The sequence below is a fragment of the Tupaia chinensis genome, unplaced genomic scaffold (genome assembly GCF_000334495.1).
Source record: "Tupaia chinensis unplaced genomic scaffold, TupChi_1.0 Scaffold000263_1, whole genome shotgun sequence".
Classification (NCBI taxonomy): Eukaryota; Metazoa; Chordata; class Mammalia; order Scandentia; family Tupaiidae; genus Tupaia; species Tupaia belangeri.
The window spans coordinates 1,432,904-1,454,028 of NW_006159743.1; the positions used below are offsets into that span (position 1 = coordinate 1,432,904).

Sequence of the window (21,125 nt, forward strand, 5' to 3'; positions counted from 1 at the left end):
GGCCCCGGGGGGGACACGCAGAGCCCGGAAGGGCCCGCGACGTCCCATGACCGGACGCAGCCTTGGCGTCCGGCCCGCCTCCCGCCTCCTGTAATCTATCTTTAAATGTATATAGCTTAAACCGTATGTGGTAGCTTGATCAAGCCCTCCCTGCTACCCCTGTCACAGTAGGCCAGAGCAGTCATCCTGACTAATGGATCAAAGTCAGTGCGCCCACAATTAGAATCTTATCCATAGCTCCTTAAAAAAAATAATTGCATCCACTGCATGGAGTTTCTGGCATGTATAGTAGTGAATCACTGAGTAGTGGGTGAAAAAAGTAGTCTCCCCGTGATACCCGGAGTCAGCACCTCTTTCATCTCACTGGCTAGAGGCCAGAACACTTGGTGTTGATAATGACTTAATGTCTTTCATGTGCTTTTCATGCCTCGATGCAGTATTTGATCATTGATGAGGTCCGCAGTGTACATGTGTCTCAAGCCACGTACCTTTCGAAAGACGCCCTTCATATTCTCTAATTTTTATAAATGTTCTGAACCATCAGAGAGAAGGTTGCGTGTATTATGAAAAGTGCGTAAGTATTGAAAGGCATAAAAGGGATGATTTAATATTTCTGAGTGTGTTTCCTAAACTCAAGAATAATCTCTTACATGATCACGATGCACTGGTCAAATTCAGGAATTTTAACATATAATATATATGCTTTGATCGTATCTGCAGCCCATAATGCAATTTCACCCATCATCCCAATAATTCTTTCATAACATTCTTTTCCCTTTCAACATGAAACCTGATCCAGGATCCTTCGTCTAGAACAGTTCTTCAGCCACATTTAACCTTTCATGACAGAGATTTTGGGAGGCTGACGGTCATTATTCTGCTTATGACCCCTTCCTCTAGACTTGGTGCTTCCTCGTGATTAGATGCAAGCTCTGCGTTTTTGGCAGGAATCGCCAGGCACCGTGGCATCCTTCTCAGGGTAACATATCAGAGACACGTATATCGGTCTGCCCCTCGTGAGAGGTATTTATTCTCATCGCTCAGTCAAGGAATTGTCAGGGTTCTCCACTGTGGGGATCCTAAAAACGCACCACTCAGATTTCCTGTCGTGAGGAGCGTAATGAATGGGTTGCCCGGCTGCTGCACTCAGAATTCCCCTGTGGCGGGAGAATGCTACCCACCGACTTCTCCAGGCCAGGACTGTATTCATTCACATTATCCACCTCAAGAATTCAGGGTTACCTAAAGATAATAGTACCTGGCCCAACTGTAGCCCGACTTGGCAAGACATTCTAGTCATGCTTATGAAAGTAATAGCACTCGTTACTAAGAAAGGTGTTTCTTGGGTCAGTGGTGGCATGGAGGTTCAGGTACTGGATCCCACATGGCTGACATCATGGTTCAAGTCCTGGACCCATTAGCTTGAAAATCATGCCAAGTGCCTGTATGAGTGTGTGGGTATATGCCCAAGGTCCCGAGAGGTTCTCTGAGGAGTTTGTTTTTTGGGTTTGTTTTTTTTTTTTTTGGTTTTGTTTGTTTGTTCGTTTTTTAGCAAAAACTTGAAACCAGTTTTCCTTCTCTTTAGGCATACATGTAGCTCTAGTCGTGTGCATGTCCAGCGACGGAAAGGCGTTTCACAGCACCGTAACTGGCTTCTATCTGTGTAAATGCATACATGACATCAGGCCCGAAGGTTAGACAAAGCACACAATAACACATCATTTAGGCTTGACAGGCATGTTCAAGAAATGGTAGGTAAAGCACTCACAACCCTCCGTAGGAACACGGATTCGTAATAAGAATATAATTTCACAGTTACACGCTGTAGTACTAAAGCGTCTGCAGAGGTCTGTCACATGTATTATTTAGTTTCATCCTCACAGTAACCCTGCGCTAAACAGAACGAGTGCTATTATCCCTGTCTTCTACATGAAGAAATTATATTCATCCACAGACGGAAAAACTAAGGAAAGAAAGGTCATTGAAATGCTCGTGGACTTTAAGAAATGTATCTGAAAGGTGGCCTGCGAGGCACTCAGCTTCTAAAACTACCTGCTGTGATGCCTGAAAACTTTCATTTCTTTTATGATATTTAATATTTCATATCATTGCTAATACCCTAGGGTCAGTGTTCCAACCTGCAGAGAACCCTCGCTTAAATCTGCAATTCCTTTTGCTGCTCGTTGCAATTAGGATTTAATAAATAAAATAACACAAGTCCTCAGCGTGCATCCTTTTCCTTTGACATTGCTGAAAATTTTAAGCAGCTTTAAACCTTTCAGATTTCCATGGGGCTAATTAAGAAAGAGAAAGAAGAGAATCAAACCTGGTCATTTTAGATCTGGTTTATTTGGGAGGTGGGACAGGAATGAGGCCGTATTTTTTTCTCCTGTAGGAATACTCATCTAACAGTTGCAATGAAGTTTTGAGAAAATAGTTTCGTAGACAAAAACATTGCTTTGCAGCGAAGTAACTTCTTGGAGAATTATTTCGCTTATGGATATGATGATTCTCTTTATTCCAAGTACACGTTTTGCCCTAAGGTCTCTTTTGTTTGATATGAATGGAGTTACACAGGCTTTCCTTTGGTATTTGTTTAGTGTATGTTTTTATCATTATAGTTTAAATATACCTCATTCAAATAACAGCTGGATTTACTGGTTCAATTGCAATATCACTGTGCGAAGCCAATCGTTCATTTTGTTCATATCGATTATGATTACTGGTACATTTGGATTAATTTCTACAATTCTAATTTGGTGTTTTTTATAAATGATGCTTTTTTATGTACTTTCCTTCTATTGGATGAATGGAGTTTTTCCTTTATTCTTTCCTGTTTCCTTCCTTCTCATATTTACTGTTAACCTTTTAACTTTTTACCTGACTTAGAGAATGGGGGGAACCAGCAGTTAGCGTAATGGCTATGTCGCTGGACTCCCACGTAGTCGACTGCGGTTCGTGTCCCAGACCCGGTGGCTTAAAACTCACGCCGGGCGCGTGTGCGTGCGTGCCCAAGATCCCGAGAGGAGAATGGAGGAGAAGGGATTGCGGCGTGACCATCCCCCCTGGGGGGTGATTTCTCGCTTTCTGTCTCTATGTTTCTCTCTGTCTGTCTGGCGAGCGCACGCGCCCTCTCTGTTGTGCGGGGGAGAAAAGGCGCCCTACAGGAAAAAATCTCTCAAAAAAAAAAAAAAAAAAGAAAATGGTAAAGCTACTCAAAATTTTGGACTACTTTTTTTGGAGAGTTTTTTTGTTTTTTTTTTTTGTTTTTTTTTGTTTTTTTTTTGCTATAGGGCACGTGCGCTCGCCAGACAGACAGAGAGAGACATAGAGACAGAAAGCGAGAAATCACCCCCCAGGGAGGATGGTCACGCTGCAATCCCTTCTCCTCCGTTCTCCTCTCGGGATCTTGGGCATGCACGCACACGTGCCCGGCATGAGTTTTAAGCCACCGGGTCCAGGACACAAACTGCGGTTGACTACATGGGAGTCCAGCGACATAGCCATTACGCTAACTGCTGGTTCCCTGGACTACTTTTCAATAATATAAGAACCTTAGACTTCACACCAGGCTACTCTCATTCTCCATTGACATGTTTTTCTTGTCTAATAGTGTAGTTCCTTTTTCCATCTCCCTTCCTCAATTAATTGTTATTTTTACTCATTGTCTGGGACAGACGATGTTTATTCAAATATACTCCTGTTTTCACATAAGAAAAATGCTTTTTTGCAGACCACTTCTTCTTTCTTAAGAAGGTCTCAATTTCCTCCTTTTGTAACTCTTTTATTTATCTTTATCTGAAAAGAAAAAAAAAATCCGACCCTTGGTTTTCAATATTTTAGCTGGAAAAAATTCTAGATAGCTTAATTTTTTCCTTCAACACTTTGGTAATGATATTTCATTTTCTACTGGCCTCTACTATTTTTGAGAAGTTTATTAAGTAGTTTATCTTGGTGGTTGTTTTTAATGTTTATTCATATTTACTACTTCTCTGCATGTGTGTTTAATGGTTTGAGATATTCGTGCTTCTTGTATATGAAAATTCATGTATTTCTTTGATTCTGAAAAATACTGAGTCATTAGACTTTTTTAAAGAATGAATTATTTAATTTTATTCATTATTATTTTAAAATTGTCTGTATAGCACGTGTGTTCACTAAAGAGAGAGAGAGAGAAAGTGAGAAAGCAAGTTGCCAGGTCTGGGACTTGGATTCGTGGCCGGCCATGTGGGAGTCCAGTACCTTAACCACCACACCACCTGCTGGCCCCAACCTCTTTTCTTTCTAAAATGTCTCGGTGTATTTTACATTTTTCGGACACATTGAACTCAATAAGATGTAAATAGAAAATGTATTCACTTTTTTCCAAATTGCCCAGTTAAACTTCTAGGTAATCTGGCCTTTTATTTGCCTTTTGGATGAAATTTTGAAGTAAGTCTCACAAATGTTCTAGTTATTATTAGATAATTAGGCATCCTGTGGTGACAACAGTCTCGTTTCAGTAACCGTAATGTCCTATAAAGTATGATAATTAAATTTCTGAATTTTGTTAGAAGGTAAAAGTTCTCCCTTTCCAAGGCTTGGGTTTTTCTAGCTGGGAAACCCAAAGTGGGAGAGAGGAGTCTGGCTGTCTTCGATTTCCTTCCCCCTGTCTATGCCTCTCTAGTCTGTTGCCTTGGTTTCTATCCCTCAGAATCCAGCCCAGGAGGTAGGAGAATAGAGAAAGAGCATAGTATTTCCTTTTTAGAGAGAGATTTTTGCTGTCGATATATGCACTTGCCAGAGAGATAGACAGACAGACAGAAAGTGAGAAATCACCCCCAGGAGGAATGACCACGTTGCAATCCTCTCCATTCTCCTCTCAGGATTCTGGGCATGCACACACACATGCCCAGTGTGAGTTTTAAGCTGCCAGGTCTGGGACTTGAACCATGGCCGACTACATGGGAGTGCAGCAGTGTAACCGTTACATCATCTGCTGATCCCAAGAGCATATTCTTAAAAGACTGGTCTTATCTCGAGCCAACTTTGGGACTCTTTGGATAGCAATTATACTAGTCCCCTCCTTATCCACAGTTTAACTTTCTGTAATTCCAGTTACCCATAGTCCAAAAATCCATGAGCAAAGTACAATAAGATGTTTTGAGAGAGAGAGACCACAGATAAGTAACTTCTAGTACAGTACATTGTTATAATTATTCTGTTCTTTTCTATTCTTATTGTTAATCTCGTACTGTGCCTAATTTATAAGTTACACTTTAAACAGTGTTTATAGGGTTTGGTACTATCTGTGGATCCAGACATCTACTGGGGGTCTTGAACATAGTTCCCCCAGACAGAGGGAGGCCCGGCTGCATTCACTTACTATCTCTTTCTCTCTCGGGATGCTTTTCTAGGTTTCTCCCCCTCTGCCCACCATTGGGAAACCACAGCACCTGCAGTTCCTGTGAGCTGGCCATGCCCTGCGTGCAGTCAGTTGCTTACTTCTTCGGTCACGACCTCGGCCTCTGTCCTGAGTCGCTTTGCTCTTCAGGAGGCCTCTGCAGCAAAGCCCACTTCAAACCCGCCTCAGGCTGAAGGCTCACTGTGTGACCCCCTGTTTGCTTCACAGAAACACGAACAACCTCTGTGCAGCCGAGGGTGAAAGTGCAGTGTGCTCCCTGTGCTATTCTCTCAGGGTGGACTTCAGCACAGCTCCCCTTTCGGTCCTCAGGCCTGTCCAGACTCAGGCCCTGGTCTCCTGGGCACTGTTGTTAGTGCAGGCAGGTTATGACTCGGTGAGTCCGGGTTGGGACTAAGATCCCACGTTCCAAACAAGCTACAAGGTCATGACTAATGCCGCGGGTCCAGGAACCACACTCAGAGCAGCGAGGCTTCAGACATGTACGGCAGGTCCACTGAATGGTTTCTCATTTGCTTGACATTTGGGAGAAACACCCTTCTCACCCTTCTCTTTACCTGGGGGTAGAGGAGATAAAACATCTCAGCATCCCTGTAACATCTGAAAGCCAGTAGAACAACTTATTAGCATTTGTTTGTTGGTTTGCTACAGGGTGCATGCAATTGCCAGAGACAGAGGGGGGAGGGAGGGAGGGACAAAGAGAGAGGAAAAGTGAAAATTCACCTCCTGGGGGGGATGGCCAGTCCACAATTCCTTTTCCTTCATTCTCCTCTCAGGATATTGGGCACATGTGCACATGCGCCTGGCGTGATTTTTAAGCCACTGGGTCTGGAACTCCGACAGTGCCGTCACCCATGTGAGATCCAGCTGCCTTAAACGCCAGGTGATCTGGCCCAAGATCATCTTTTTAAAATTAACTAAATTGTGTTATAGAAATAAAAATATACCCAGGACCAGCAGATGGCTGGTTATGTAGCTGGACTCCCCCGTGGTTGACCGTGGTTCCAGTCCCAGACCCGGCAGCTTGAAACATGCCAGGAGAATATGCACATGCACCTAAAATCTCAAGAGGAGAATGGAAGACAAGGGATTGTGGTATGGCCATCCCCTGGTGGAGGTGGATTTCTTGCTTTTTGCCTCTCTGTCTCTCCTGAGAGTACATGTGCCCAAAGAGGAATCATAATGAATACTGATTTTGAGGGTGTACACAAGTGCACACATGCCCAAAATCCCGAGAGGAGAATGAAGAAGGATGGACTGGCCATCCCCCAGGAGGTAAATTCTCACTTTTCCTCTCTCTTTGTCCCTCCCTCTGTCTCTGGCAATTGCATGCTCCCTGTAGCAAACCAACAACAAAAAAATGCTAATAAATTGTTCTACTGGCTTTCTCTCCTTTTCAGATTTGGCTGAAAAATATGTTACTACCCTCAGGTGAAAGAGAGCCATAGGGTAGGTGTTCCAGCATATTCTGTTGCTAATAAGAGATAATATCTGACTCAGGGTAATCTATAAAAATAGAGGATTTGGGGAACCAGTAGATTGTGTAATAGCTACATCGCTGGACTCCCATGTAGTCGACAGCAGTTCGAGTCCCAGACCCAGTGGCTTAAACTCACGGCAGGCGCATGTGTGCATGCCCAAGATCCCGAGAAGAGAATGGAGGAGAAGAGATTGCGGCATGGCCATCCCTCCCCCCCACCCCCCCTCTCGCTTTTTGTCTCTCTGTTTCTCTCTGTCTTTCTGGTGAGTGCATCCGCCCTATAGCAAAAACCTCTTAAAAAAAAAAAAGGTTTTCAGCTCATTGGTTGGAGGTCCAAGGTCCAGAGGTTTATCTGGCGAGAATCTCCTGTCTCCCCTGCAGCATGGTGGAGGGCAGGAGTGTGTGTGCCTGAGTCTATGTGTCTCCACTCTGGTCCCGTTCCCTCTCCTTAGAAACCCACCACACTCAGTCCTGCGGGCACCATGATGCCTTAACCCTAGACTCTCAAAGGTCCCACCTTCCAACACCATAGTTGGATGAAACTTTTACCCTCTTAATCTCATTACAACCAAATCTCAACACATGGGTTTTGGGGCCCATTAAAACCATATCAGTATATGTTTAAATTGATAGGAAACTGCCAAATAGGTTTTCAAAATAGTCATGTCATTTTATACTCTCATTGGCATTGTATAAGATTCTTAGTTTGGTTTACTTTTGGTTAATATTTGGTATTTTTGACAAAGACAGTTGAGGAGAGACAGAGAAGGAGAGAGAGACAGCACCCCCAATAGGGTCTTGTCACCACGATCTACCTCTAGCCTCCAGCTAGCCCCAGATCACGGGCACACACACACCGGTGTCCTCAGGGATGACTCCAGACTTGAACCAGAACCTCTCATGTGGGATTGTCTTGCAGAGTGTCACATTTTACCACTTGGGCCACTGTCTGGCTCCAACATTTGTTCCTCTTAGTCTTTTCAAGTTAAGTCATTATCATGTATATAAAGTTGGTATCTCATATAGGTTTGTCTTTATTTATTCATTTATTTTTAGTTCATTTACTTATTTTTCCCAGAGAGAGAGACATAAGGAGAAAGAAACCCCCACCAGGGTCTTCACACAGGATCCACCCCCATCCCCAGCCAGCCAGTGTAACAGGGATGTGTGTAGATACCTGGCATATACAGGGCGGCCTAGAGATATGAACCTGGGACCTTTCCATGTGGTCCAACATTGCAGAGCATTGTATTACAGTGCCACTGGCTGGCCCTCGTGGCAGTTTTAATCTGTGTTTCCCTTATTTCTTTGATCACCTTTTCATGTGCTTATTAACCATTCATTTATGTTCTTTTTAAGTGTCTAAGTATTTTGCCCATTTTCAGGTTGGATTGTCTTTTTATTATTGATCTGTAGGATGTGTATACCTTCTTTGATCTATAGGTCACTTACGTGTATATTGTTTGGTTTTCAAATAGTTGGAGATTCTCTAGATAGATTTCTGTTATTGGCTTCTAATGTACTACTATATTGGTCAGAGAATATGTAAATCCTCCTAGATTTACTGAGTTTTTAAAAATGATTCATAGGATGGTTTAGTCTGGTGAACATTACGTATGTACTTGAAAATATATGTGTTTTGTAGTTGATGGGTATAAGGTTTCATAAATGCCAATTAGGTCAAGTTGGTTGACAGCATTGTTCAAATCTTCCATAATCTTAATTTTGGTCTACTTGTTCTATCAATTACTGAAAAGCATTAAAATCTTCTACTATGATTATGTATTTATTTCTCCCTTTAGTTCTGCTAATTTTTATTTCTGTTATTTTTATACTTTGAAGTTCTCTTATTTGATAAGTTGACCACTTCAATATCATTAAATAATCCTGTTTTCTTTTCTTGGTAATAAGCTCATTTTAAAAATTACTATGGTACAAAAAATTAAAATTAAAAAATAATTATTATAGCATATAATTTCTTTTTAATTCCCGGAGCACCTGGAAGTACATCTTATTATTCCATTTTAAAAAAATCACTAGAGGGCATTTGTGCTCACCAGAGAGAGATAAAGAGAAAGAGAAATCATTTCCCAATGGGACATGGTCAAATTACAATCCCTACTCCTCCATTTCTTCATACAGACATGATTTTGGGCACACATGCTTGTGTGTCTGGTGTATTTTTCAAGTCATCAGGGCCTGGATTCAAACTTTAACCACTAGGTTACAAGGCTGGCCCAATACTATTATTCCATTTATAGATGTAGAAACTGAGTGAAAGTGACCAAAGTGTATACTGGTAAATAAGGTGGTGCATACTAAAATAATTTAACTTGATAGCAAGTCTTAGATGTTGTAGGTACTTTAATTACTACAGTCTTCTCTGATAGTTTTATAACCTCTTTATTTTAAATATATTTATTTCAGTTTCTTTTATACATTTAATCATATATGTCACTTAGCTTGCAAAGTGAATATTCCAACATGTATACATTAATCACCAATCCAGTTGGGAATACTATACACATCATCCTCAACAGATGATAATCCATCTCTCTGTCCCACAAATGCCCTGCTCCTCTCTTTCTCTCCCCAATGTCTCTCCTTTGTTTCTCCTCCTTCACCCACCGTCTTCCCACACTGTATCCAGTATTTATAACCATTTCCTATGTTTCTGTATTCTCTAATCATTCAGTTTTGGCCATAGAGTGAGGACAGTCAGTATATATTAAGTGGAGACATACAATGTCTCTCCTTCATAGCCTGACTTGCTTCTCTTAGCAGTAAATCTTCCTGTCTTCATCCACTTTCTGTCAAGAACCAAAGTCTTGTTGCTTTTTATGACTGAGTAGTATTCCATAGACTATATGTGCCCCACTTTTCCAATCCATTCATCTGTTCATGGGCATTTGGGTTGGTTCCATGTCTTAACAATTGTGAATAATGTTGTGATAAACATTGATGTGCAAGCACTTTTCCAACTGAGTATACTCCTGTCCTTTGGGTAGATACCAAGGAGTGGGATTGCTGGATCATATGGTAGTTCTATTTGTAGATCTTTGAGGAATCTCCATATTGTTCTCCATAGTGGCAGGACCAATTTACATTCCCACACCCCCACCAATACTTATCTTTATTTTTTTAATCCTAGTCATTAACCTGTCTTATTTTTATCCTTTTAGTTTTTCCAACTTTTTACTTAGACATTTATTTCTACACACATGAGTTTTTATTCTCTTTGCTAATAATCATCCTTTTCCTCCCTCATTGTCATTTGCCTCCACTATACTGGTCCTATTACAACACAATATAAACAACCTAGGCCATGCACAAGTAATTAAATGGAAACTAAAATTTGAGCTGCCTAGAAAATCTTCTATTATCACAAAATAATTTATCTTGGCATCTTTTCTGTTTGTTCTTTTTTTAAGTTTATTTATTTTAGTCATTTTAGAGAGTGTGTACACACATGAGAGAGAGAGAGAGAGAGAGAGAGAGAAAATGCACCTTTGGCAGGGTCTTCTCCTAACACAATCCCCTCTCCTCAGCCCTCTAGCTTGTCAGACATGCATGCACCTTGGTCACACATGCATGCACCTGGAGTGTTTTCAAGCCGACCTGAGGCACCAAACCTGCAGCTGGCACATGGCTTCTAGTACCACAGTTGAGTTTGCTACCAACTACATCATCGGGCTGGGGCATAACATGTTTTCTTGTTAGTAAGTGAAAAATTTGCAATGAATGATTGGGAGGCCCAGTATACAATTACGTGATGTAAATACTATAATGTGCTTCTTCATATTACAGGTTCCTATTTTTCTTTATTTTTTATTTCAAAATTTGCCACATTAGAGATTGAAAACTTCTTCGCTCTTAATCTTCCGCTTTAAGTGGACTAAAGGTGAATAGCTCAGACGGGTTTTACAGTGCATCCATGCTTTAGTCTACTGTTTCCTGTTATTACTCAAATTATGCAAAAACATTAAATATTAATCTGGCCAGTATTCATCAAATCCAATTGAAAAAAAATCAGTTCCAGAGATGAGGATGTGAGCGTCCTATTACAGCTTTCTTTTGCAAAACAAGCAAAAAAATTAGTGCATAGAATGCAGAAAATTCTAGCAAGATTTATTTACAACTTTTTTCTTTTTCAAGTTTACCAGAATAAATATTTGTGCAGCTGAAAGTGTTGCTAGTCTCAGGCTCCTGATGACCGCCTCAGGCAAGGCAAATGCTAGAGCGTCAGGTTTGGGAAGAGAACTTAGCCTAATATGTACGGTGTTAGCATTGTCCACACATGGCTTCATCTTTGCCTGAGTGGACCCTCAGCACCCCACAGTTGCTAATATGTGCAACCTCAGGGATGCGCTCCTAAATCGTCTCAGTGTAGGGTGCACATATTTCTCAGGCTGCAAATTTATTCAGGCAAACATGTAACTATATTTAAAAAAATAGATCTAGGATCCAACATAGGGTGTAATGGTTATGTCACTGGACTTGCACATAGTGGTTCAAATCCTGGGCCCGGCCATGCCCAAAATCTCAAGAGGAAGAGGAGAAGAGATTGTGACATGGCCATCCCCACTGGGGGGTGATTTCTCACTTTCTATCTCTCTGTCACTTTCTATCTTTTCTGTCTCTCTCTCTCTTTTTAAGAATTACTTTATTTAACTTTATTTATTTATTTTCATTTTGACAAGAGAAGGACAGAGGGAGAACAAGAGAGTGAAAGAGAAGGAAAGTGAGAAAGCAAGCTGCCAGTTCTGGGACTTGAACCATGGTCAGCCATGAGGGATTCCAGCACCCTTAACCACCACACCACCTGCCAGCCCCAACCTTTCTCTGTCTCTTTGAAGAGTGCACATGTCCTATAGAAAAATCTCTTTTAAAAAAAATGGATCTAACGTCTATTTTTTTACTCTTTTTTAAAAATTAATGTTAGAAAGTGCATGTGCATGGATAAGAAATAGAGAGATGGAGAGAAGAAGAGAAAAAGCTCTCTCTGCTGGGTCTTGTCAGACCACAATCCTTTACCCTCAGCCATCCAGTTCCTCAGGATCCTGGGCACCCAGGCACACTCCAGGGTCTGAGTCATCGTTGCCCTATGGCTTCCAGCACTGCAGGGTGATAGCGTTACCTCTGTGCCACAGAAGCCAGGCCCAAACTCCATTCCTGTCACTGACAGAGAATTTAACTGATCACTTTCCAGATAAATTCAGGCAACCGAGCAGTCCTGATCACTTGAAGTTTACCCTTAGGCTTCCGCTCCTTCCACTTCTCTCCCTGTTGTGGCATGAGCTCTGGAGGCACCTTGCCACGTTCAGACGTTGGGGTGGAGTGAGTGGGTAATGGACATGAGCCCCTGGCTGCCACATTCTCACGAGGACTGGTTTTTCCCTCCCACGCTGGATGCCAGCTTTGTCCCTGCTTTGCTCTCCGCGACGTTTCCTTTTAGATACATATCAGCCAAGAGCGGACTTCAGTGCTGCTCTGCAGAGAAAACGGAGTGGACTCAGTCCCTCCATGTCCAGCTATGCCCTGTCACCACTTCGGTGTCGCTGTTGCTGTACCACATGCATGCGACACACAGGCATTAGCACTTCTTACCCATGACTCAGAGGGAAAGCAGGGCCGGTGCTCCGTTTGCATGCAGCAGGTTAGGCTAGTTCCTGCGTGGGGACAGACGCTCCCCAGACCTCGGTGGTTTAGAAGGACGAAGGCTGGTGTCTTGCTTGCCCAGCCTTCGTGGGTCAGCCACAATGCTGCTCCGTCCCTTCCTCACTCCTGTATCTGAGCCACGGTGATGAGAGCACCAGATGACTACAGGAACTTGTGCAAGTGAAGGATACCTGGAGGACAGGTACCAACCAAGATTTCTGTGGGCAAACCACCGCACAGGCCACATGCTTGTGTAATGCATTTTCATATCTGCTATGAGCAAGACGGAAATGTTTATGTTTGGAAAAGCTGTTCCTTAGGGCTAGCCTTATATCCCAGTAGTTAAAGGTGCCAGATCCCACATGGCTGACTGGCTCGAATCCCATCCTCAGTGACTTGAAAAACATTCCAGGCGTGTGTGTGTGTGTGTGTGTGTGTGTGTGTGTGTGTGTGCATTCCCCAAATCCTGACAGGGTGAAGAATGGAGAAAAAGGGACAGCGGCAAGGTCACGCTCCAGTGAGAGGTGCTTCGTTCCTCTCACTGTGTCTCTCCTAGGGAGCACATGCATCTTTCGACAATTAAAAACAAACACGGGACCAGCAGTTGGCATAATGGCTATGATGCTGGACTCCCATGTAGTTGACCATGGTTTGAGTCCTGGACCCGGTGTCTTAAATTCACACCAGCCATGTGTGTGTGTGTGTGCCCAAGATCCCGAGAGGAGAATGGAGGAGAAGGGACTGTGGCATGGCCATACTGCCTGGGGGGGGGGTTGTGATTTCTCACTTTCTGTCTCTTTCTGTCTCTCTCTTTCTGGCGAGCACACACGCCCTATAGCAAAAATCTCTCAAAAACAAAAACAAAAACAAAAAAAAACAAAGAAGAAGAAAGAAAAGAGTAGGAAAAAAAAAAACCAGGAAACAAAAATAAGTCAGAAGGCACTAAATCAGGACTATACATTGGATGCCTAACGCTTTTCCATTAAAACTTACAAAATTGCCCTTGTTTGTGGAGAGGAATAAGCAAGAGCCTTGTCATGGTGGAGGAAGATCCGGTGAAGCTTTCCTGGGCATTTTCTGCTAAAGCTTTAGCAACTTTCTCAAAGCGCTCTCATAAGAAGCAGATGTCATCATTCTTTGGCCCTCCAAAAAGTCAACAAGCAAAATGTCTAAGCTTCTCAAAAACAAACAAAACAGCCTTGCTGCCATGACCCTTGCTCTTTGTCCACTTCCCCTTGTTGGTAGCCATTCCTTTGATTGTGCTTTTCCTTCCGAATCAGTCTGCTACAGCCACGTGTCATCTCCCATTACAATTCGTCAGAGGAATGACTGGGGACCTTGATCCCACTCGTTTCAAATACCCACTGAAAGCTCTGTGCTTGTCTGCAACTGATCTGGGCACAACAGTGTTGGCATCCATCCAACGGAAAGTTTTTCACTTTAATTTTTCATTCAAAATTGCATCAGCTGAAACAATTGAGATGTTGATGGTATCGGCTATTGTTTCTGCTGCCAGTTGCCAGTCTTCTTCAATAGGGTATGAACAAAGTTAACTTTTCCTCACAAATCGAGGTGGATGGTCTACTGCCATGAGCATCCTCCTCAACCTCATCTTATCCCTTCTTGAGTTATCCACTTGTAAAGTCCTGATTTCTTTGGGGATATAGTCTTCAGAAACTTGATAACCATCAATGAGTTCACCCTTCTGCCACCCACACTTCACCCTAACTTTGACATTTGTTCTCCCTTCAATTTTAGCAGAATTCATGTTGCTCTGATAGAGGCTCTTTTCAAATGAATGCCTTATCCTTCTTGAGGTCTTAAACTAGATCCTGTTCAGATACATTATAACAAATGCGTACAGTTTATGTTTAAATCCATGGGTAGTGTTTTCATCGTAGTCACTTCCCATGAACTTTTGAAGACCCCATCATATTTCCATGACTTCCACTTGAAGTGACATGCAGCCCAGAGAAATGGCACGAGACTGTCTACCTTGCCTGCACTCTCTCTCTTCCTTCTGCTTCTGTGGAGGCATCTGCTCTGTTTCCTCAGTATCTTCCACCTAATGTTAGCTCCAGCATCACGCCCATCCCTCACTCTACAGCTCCCATTCCACTTTGGCGCACTATCCACCTGCTGAAAGTATTCTAACTGATTAGGACAGATGGGTGACATTTCAGAGATACAGTTCAGATACTTCCAAAGCGAAGGAAAGCAAATCCAGATTCCTGCTTGTAAGAGGAAAGGTCCAAGCTGAATTGAGAACAGAGGAGCCTGCGTCTCAGAAGTCCTGCCTGAGTTCCATGTTACTTTGTGCAGTAGCAAGAGGCAGGCAGTTTTGTATTTTAGTCATTTACCTTACAGCATGTATGCCCTGCTGGGTCGATACTGATTGATACCTGTTCTCCAAGGTCACAAGCGTTCCTTCAACCATCACAGTTCCTTTCTATCAAGCACTGTGAAATGCCCCCTTTTAGGCAAATAGAAACAGTGTTAGAAATCTTTGTGTCTCCAGGAACACAAAAACATAATGCTTTGTACACAGGAAGCAGATCTGCAAATGTTTGTTAGCAAAGTTCGGAGTAACTTTCCAACCAGTGATCTCGAAGGCAAAAATACACTCTGAGGCATCACACTTGCCATTTTTGATGTTCGTCTGATTTTTAATTTGCTACTAGAAACATTTTAGTAGAAAACGGAGACACCGCAGATCCAGCAAAGATTTACAGAAGGTTCTGGTGGAAAATTCCTTTGTTTCATTTAAAAAAAATAGGATTTGCGGGTTGCACCGTTCATTTTAGGGGTCTTTGGCCTTCTTTATTTTCTGCTTCTGCTCAGAGGTCTTGCTGGTTGCTCCTTCTCCTCTCCCTCTTTTCGTATGTTACGTTCTCGTCTTCCCCCTCATTGGACCTGCGTTTGTTAAAAATCATCAAGCTAGAATGTCTTTTTCCCCTCTGCACCACAGCTGCCCAAACTCCCTTGCCCCCTTTAAGGATTTCTGTGTTTCAGGTGGCTCTGAAGAATCCGTGCTCTGCTTTGCGACACTCAAATTCAGAAAGTTTCCAAGTTACAACATCGCGTTTCCGAAGTGCCTGTGCTAGTAAGTTGGAACTCAGAACAGATTTTCTCCCAGCAAAAGGAGGCTCTAAATGTCCCATCTACAACAACCCACTTACTCAACGCTCTACACATCTGTTGAGTCAAGCATTCACCAAGTGCTGGTGGTTGGGAATTTCTGTGTTCACCAGGTCGCCCTCCAGTACCGGGTGTTTGAGTTGAGCTGTTTACCTCCCTGACTTGGCTCTCATATATAACATGCAAGGTTTGCAAGTGCTCGGGTAAACAGAAGATCTTCCATTAGCACTAGCTTTGAAGATTGTCCCTTTCTATATACAGTTCATTTATAAGATACCACAATAGGTTTTTTTTTTTTTTTGAACATTCAGATGAATGTACACACTGATCAAAATTTAGCTGTATCTCAGGGAAGGCTTGAGGTATATTAGGTTGTCATGGCCTACAAGAAGAGATCCATTGTGTAAAAGACATAACTTTTTTAAAAAAAATTGTACATGTGCTCACCAGAGAAAGAGAGAGAGAAAGGGGTGGGGCCTGGCTCTGTCATGATTCTCCTACCTCTGCCTCCTGAGCAGCTGAGACTACAAGCCTGTGACACCAAACTGACTTTTAGGGTGGTCCTGGATTCAAACCAACCTCCCATGTGGCTTCAGGGTCAACAGAGTACACTACCTTGGCTTGGCTCTCAACTTTATTTAAAAAAAGAATTTATTTAGAATTTGTCTGGAATCATAAAAGGCCTCATATTGCCAAAGCAATCCTGCACAAGAAGACTGGAGTGGGTGGCATCTCACTCCCTGACCCCAAGATATACTATAAAGTTGTGATAATCAAAACAGCATGATATTGGCACAAAAACAGAAGGGAGGACCAATAGAATAGAATAGAGACCCTAGAAATAAACCTCAAAGCTTACAGCCAACTGATTTTTGACAAAGGATACAGGTCAATCCATTGGGAAAAGGAAAACCTCTTTAGTAAATGGTGCTGGGAAAACTGGGTATCCATCTGCAGAAAGATGAAACTGAATCCCCATCTTTCACCATTAACAAAAAATCAACTCAAAATGGATCAAAGATATGAACCTAAGACCTCAAACTATAAAATTACTGGTGGAAAATACTGGGGGAACTCTGGGAGACATTGGGGTAGGCAAAGACATCTTAAATAAGACTCCCAAAGCACAGCAACAATCCCTAAAATAGAGAAGTGGGACTATATCAGACTAAGAAGTTTCTGCACAGCAAAGGACACAGTAATTAGTGTGAATAGACAACCCTCAGAATGGGAGAATATTTTTGTAAAATAAACCTCAGACAAGGGACTGATAACGAGATGGATAACGAGAATACACAGAATGCAAGCGGCTTACAAAAAGAAGAAAGAAGAAAAAGAAGAAAGGAGAAGAAAGAAGAAGAAAAGAAAGAAAGAAAAAAGTTTAACCCAATTAAAAGATGGGAAAATGAGCTGAACAAAAATCTCTCTAAGAAAAACATACAAATAGCCAAAAAGCATATGAGGAAATGCTCAACATCCCTCATCAAAGGGAGATGCAGATTAAAATCACAATGAGATACCACCTAACCCTTTTCAGAATGGTGACTAAAGATTAAAAATATAAAAAGTGATAAGTGTTGGCAGGGATGTGGTGAAAAGGGAACTCTCCTACACTGTTGGTGGGAATGTAAACTGGTTCAGCCACTGTGGAGAACAATATGGAGGTTCCTCAAAGATCTACAGATAGAACTACCATTTGATCCAGCAACCCCACTTCTGAGTACCTACCCAAAGGACAGGAGAATGCTTATTTGGAAAAACGCTTGCACATCAATGTTTATTGCAGAATTATTCACGATCACTAAGACATGGAACCAACCCAAATGTCCATAAACAGATGAATGGATGGAAAAAGTGTGGCACATATACACTATGGAATACTGCTCAGCCATAAAAAATAAGACCCTGGCATTTGAATAGAAGGTGGATGAATATGGAGGATCTATTTCTGAGTGAAGCAAGTCAGGCTATGAAAGAAAGATATTGTATGTCTCTACTTAATATATACTATCTGCACTTTATGGTAGAGACGAAACTATTGAAGGGCATAAAAGCAGTGAAAATAGTTATAGATGCTAAAGACAGTGTGGAATAGGGCAGGAGAAGGGAAGAGTATAGAGAAGGATAGCAAGAAAACAAATAGAGAGGCATGACATTAGTGGGACACAGAAATGGTTTATTACCTGTTGATGACGTGTATAGTATTCTCAACTGGAATGGCCTGAGAAGTAGTTCATGTTGAGTAAATTTTTTTACAAGCAAAATGACATACAGTGATTGAATGTTTAAAAAAATTATGAGAATAATAATAATAATCTGGAGAAAAAATGATGAAAAGCTATTTGATGATGATGCTGTGGATTGTAATATCTTGTCTTGACTGATCTGCATGGTATTCCTTCTGGAAAAAGAAATGTAATACACTGTAAAGATATATGTGATTCAATGTAATATAAACAAGATTATGATAATAAATACAATTTTAAAAAAGAACCAATTGCAAAATAGTTCAAAGAAAGACTTTAAAAATTCAGATAGTAAAAACAGTCAAAATAAAGCCTTCAGTATTCAATAAAAAATTACCAATATAAAAGATGATGTAAAATTTAACACTTCAATACTGATGTTGTATACTGTTTTACTTAACATTTTGAGGACTTAATATTTGCTTCTGACTTCAACTCAATAAAACATTTTTTTGTTGCTAAAAACAATATTTATTTATTTAATTCCATTTGTTATTATTATTATTTTTTTTTTGACCAGACAGAGACAGAGGGAGAGAAAGGGAAAGCTAGAAAGCAAGCTGCCAAGTCCAGGACTTGAACAGCACTCAGCCATGTGGGAATCTAGCGCCTTTAACCACCATGCCACCTGTCCACCCAGCCCTGGACTTTTACTTTACCCAAGGTGGGCCAATGGGGCTTTATACTTTATCTTTGGAAAACAAAGTATCCAGGAACATTTAGTTCAGGAAGGTAAGAAGCCTCTTTCAGGAATCTTAAATACACTGTTTCTGGTTGCAATGGAAAGGCGCCTAGGATAGGCCTCGGGCCAGATGTACTTGAACATCCGTGGCCTCCAGGGTTGCCTGCAGCCTTGGGTAGGTTTAGGATTCAAGTTTTAGAACGTCAGGTCTGAGCCTGGTGGTGTTGGTAGACACAGGTTACACTACCCCTCTGCCCCTTCAAGCAAATCTCTCCTCCCAGCTGGTGAGACAGGGACAGAGGGACTGCATTTACAGGAGCTCTGAGGTATGGCTCTGTAAGGACTGGGTGCTAGCAGTCCTTTAGTGGATGCCACCTCTGGAGCCGAGTACCAGGCAGGAACATGTCTGCAGAAAAGCTGTCCTGTCTGGGCTCGCAAGGGCGCACTGCGTGCAGATCGCGGCCTCTCCAGTGGGGGGCGCTCTCCGGTGGGAACGGCCGGATGCGCCGGGCGGGACGGGGCGGGGCGGGAACGCGGCCCTCTCCGCCCCTCCCTTGCTCCCCAAACTTTCCTCCGGCTCCGGCAGCGTAGCAGCGGCAGGCCGAGAGGGGGGGGAGGGCGCAGCGCTGCTGGTCCGCTCGCCCGCAGCGTCCTCTTCTGCTGCTCCCGACGGCCGGAGCCCGGAGTCCGGAGCCCGGTTGCCCGGTCGCGCTCGGTCCCGTGGGCATGCGGCAACCGCAGGGGCCCCGGCTCCCGGGCTCGACCGCGCGGGCGAGCGTGAGCGGTGAGTGAAGTGCCGGGCGCGGGGAGGGTCCCAGAGCGGTCACCAGCCTTGGCTCAAGGGCCGACGTCTGGGCCAGCCAGCGGCTTTTCGGCGTTGTCTACTTGTAACCTGGGCTCAAACCCACCCCGAACTCCTGAGACACAGCTTTCCGGGTGGTGTATGGTGCATCTTGCGCTTTTCCAATTAAATATTTCCCCCCTAGAAGTAAAAAGCAGTTGTTGGCCTGGGCTGGTGGGCTGGGCGCAAAGAGCGAGAGGCAGGCGCGCTCTGATTTTGTGCAGGTGCTCCTTGTCCACGCTGAGCTTGCCGCGGTCGACGGTGATTAGGGAACTGCGGTTCTCTGGTGAAGCCTAGGATGTATTATTTTCAGTCTCCAGCTGCACCCGGTACAACGGTGTGCTTACTGGGGAACAGTTCGAACGCTGCAGGCACCTAATTCAGGGAAGAGTTATTAACTAACTAGTAGCACAGTTGGGGGTGTGCTGCATAAGTGAAGGTCCCAGGTTTTTCTGTAGCAGTGTTACTTTATGGCTTGCCCTCAGCAAGTTGCAACTGCCCAAGGCTACTCATGAATTTCTCAGGCATGTCGTTTGAGGAGTGACTGAATATTGGGAACAATTTAGTCTTATTAAGGCGATCATTAAAACCGCCACTTTTTAACTAATGTCTACAAACGTTTCCCCCTACTTTGTTATTGTCATTGCAACACTGTCCTCCCTCCACACTCCTTAGCCACCTGGCCCTGGAATGTTGCTTTAGAAGTAAATTGGCTCAACTTCTCCCTGTTCCTACTTTAAAAAATAAGATAAAAGTTAGAGCATAGAGTAAATGTCAGTCACAAGCGATCCCTGCTTTACGGGTAGGTGATTATTCCATTCTCTGCAAGACATTTCCTTAAGGCAGAAACTTGTATTGCTAAGGAGGTTGCTGGGCTTTCCAGTGAACTCACAGTAGTTGCTAACACTGCTTCCATGACAGTGATCCAGTTTGGTGTGGGGGTCTGAGTCCAGTGAATAGAATTTTTTTCTTTTCAACTGGAAATGCTAACAAAAACACACAATCTTGGCTCTGTCCACAACTGCCTTGTGTAAATAAATCGAGCCATTCTGAAAAGACCAGCACGCAAACCTAGCCCACGAGAGCTGCGTACTTGAGATAAACTCCCGGAGCTGTCTCTTGTGCCTTGCTCTGGTGTCCTGTGGGAAGCTGGACAGGTGACTTCAGGCCAACACGTGGTTGCCATTACCATGTCACTAGAAAAATAGATCATTTGGGCAAATTATTTGTATTTCCATTTTTTGGTGTAGAATTCAAAACTTCATAGCTTTCATTTAATTATGAACGAGGCTCTCTTCCAAATCTGGCAAATGCTTACGTCAGCTTCCAGACTCTCAGATGAATCTGTTTCAGGTGTCGGGCTGTTTTACAAGATGTTTGATCGGACAGGTCCCAGGTTTTCTGTGAATGAAGACTGAAAGGAAAACACTCAGATATGCGGTTGCTTTTTGTGTATGTTTGTCAGAATCTGTTTGCAACATCGCAACATGTAACTGGCTTGTTCTTCAAACGTGGGCACAGAGGCACCAGTGCACACACAGCATCGTAGCAGCGGGGAGGCATACATTCGCTGCATGTGTCGCCTCACGAGGGTGCTGTGGGTGCCTTGGTCACTTCCCCCACATGCCCATGGCTAAGGCTGGCTGCTTCTCTTTCTCAGCTTCCTGCTGAGGAGCCAG

At 43.0% G+C, this 21,125-nt stretch overlaps 1 protein-coding gene and 1 long non-coding RNA gene across 3 annotated transcripts in view; both read left to right on the forward strand.

The window, feature by feature from the left end:
• The window catches only part of LOC102495163 (uncharacterized), a 15,650-nt gene extending 10,040 nt beyond the window's left edge, over positions 1-5,610 (forward strand). For both annotated transcript variants that reach the window (XR_334668.1, XR_334670.1), the window contains exon 5: positions 5,397-5,610. This is a non-coding gene — a long non-coding RNA (uncharacterized LOC102495163). The remainder of the gene's footprint in view (positions 1-5,396) is intronic.
• Positions 5,611-19,230: 13,620 nt separating this feature from the next.
• LPAR3 (lysophosphatidic acid receptor 3) overlaps positions 19,231-21,125 on the forward strand; it is an 82,413-nt gene continuing 80,518 nt past the window's right edge. The window contains exon 1 of the mRNA XM_006149453.3: positions 19,231-19,389. The gene's annotated coding sequence lies outside the window, so the exon portion shown is untranslated. The remainder of the gene's footprint in view (positions 19,390-21,125) is intronic.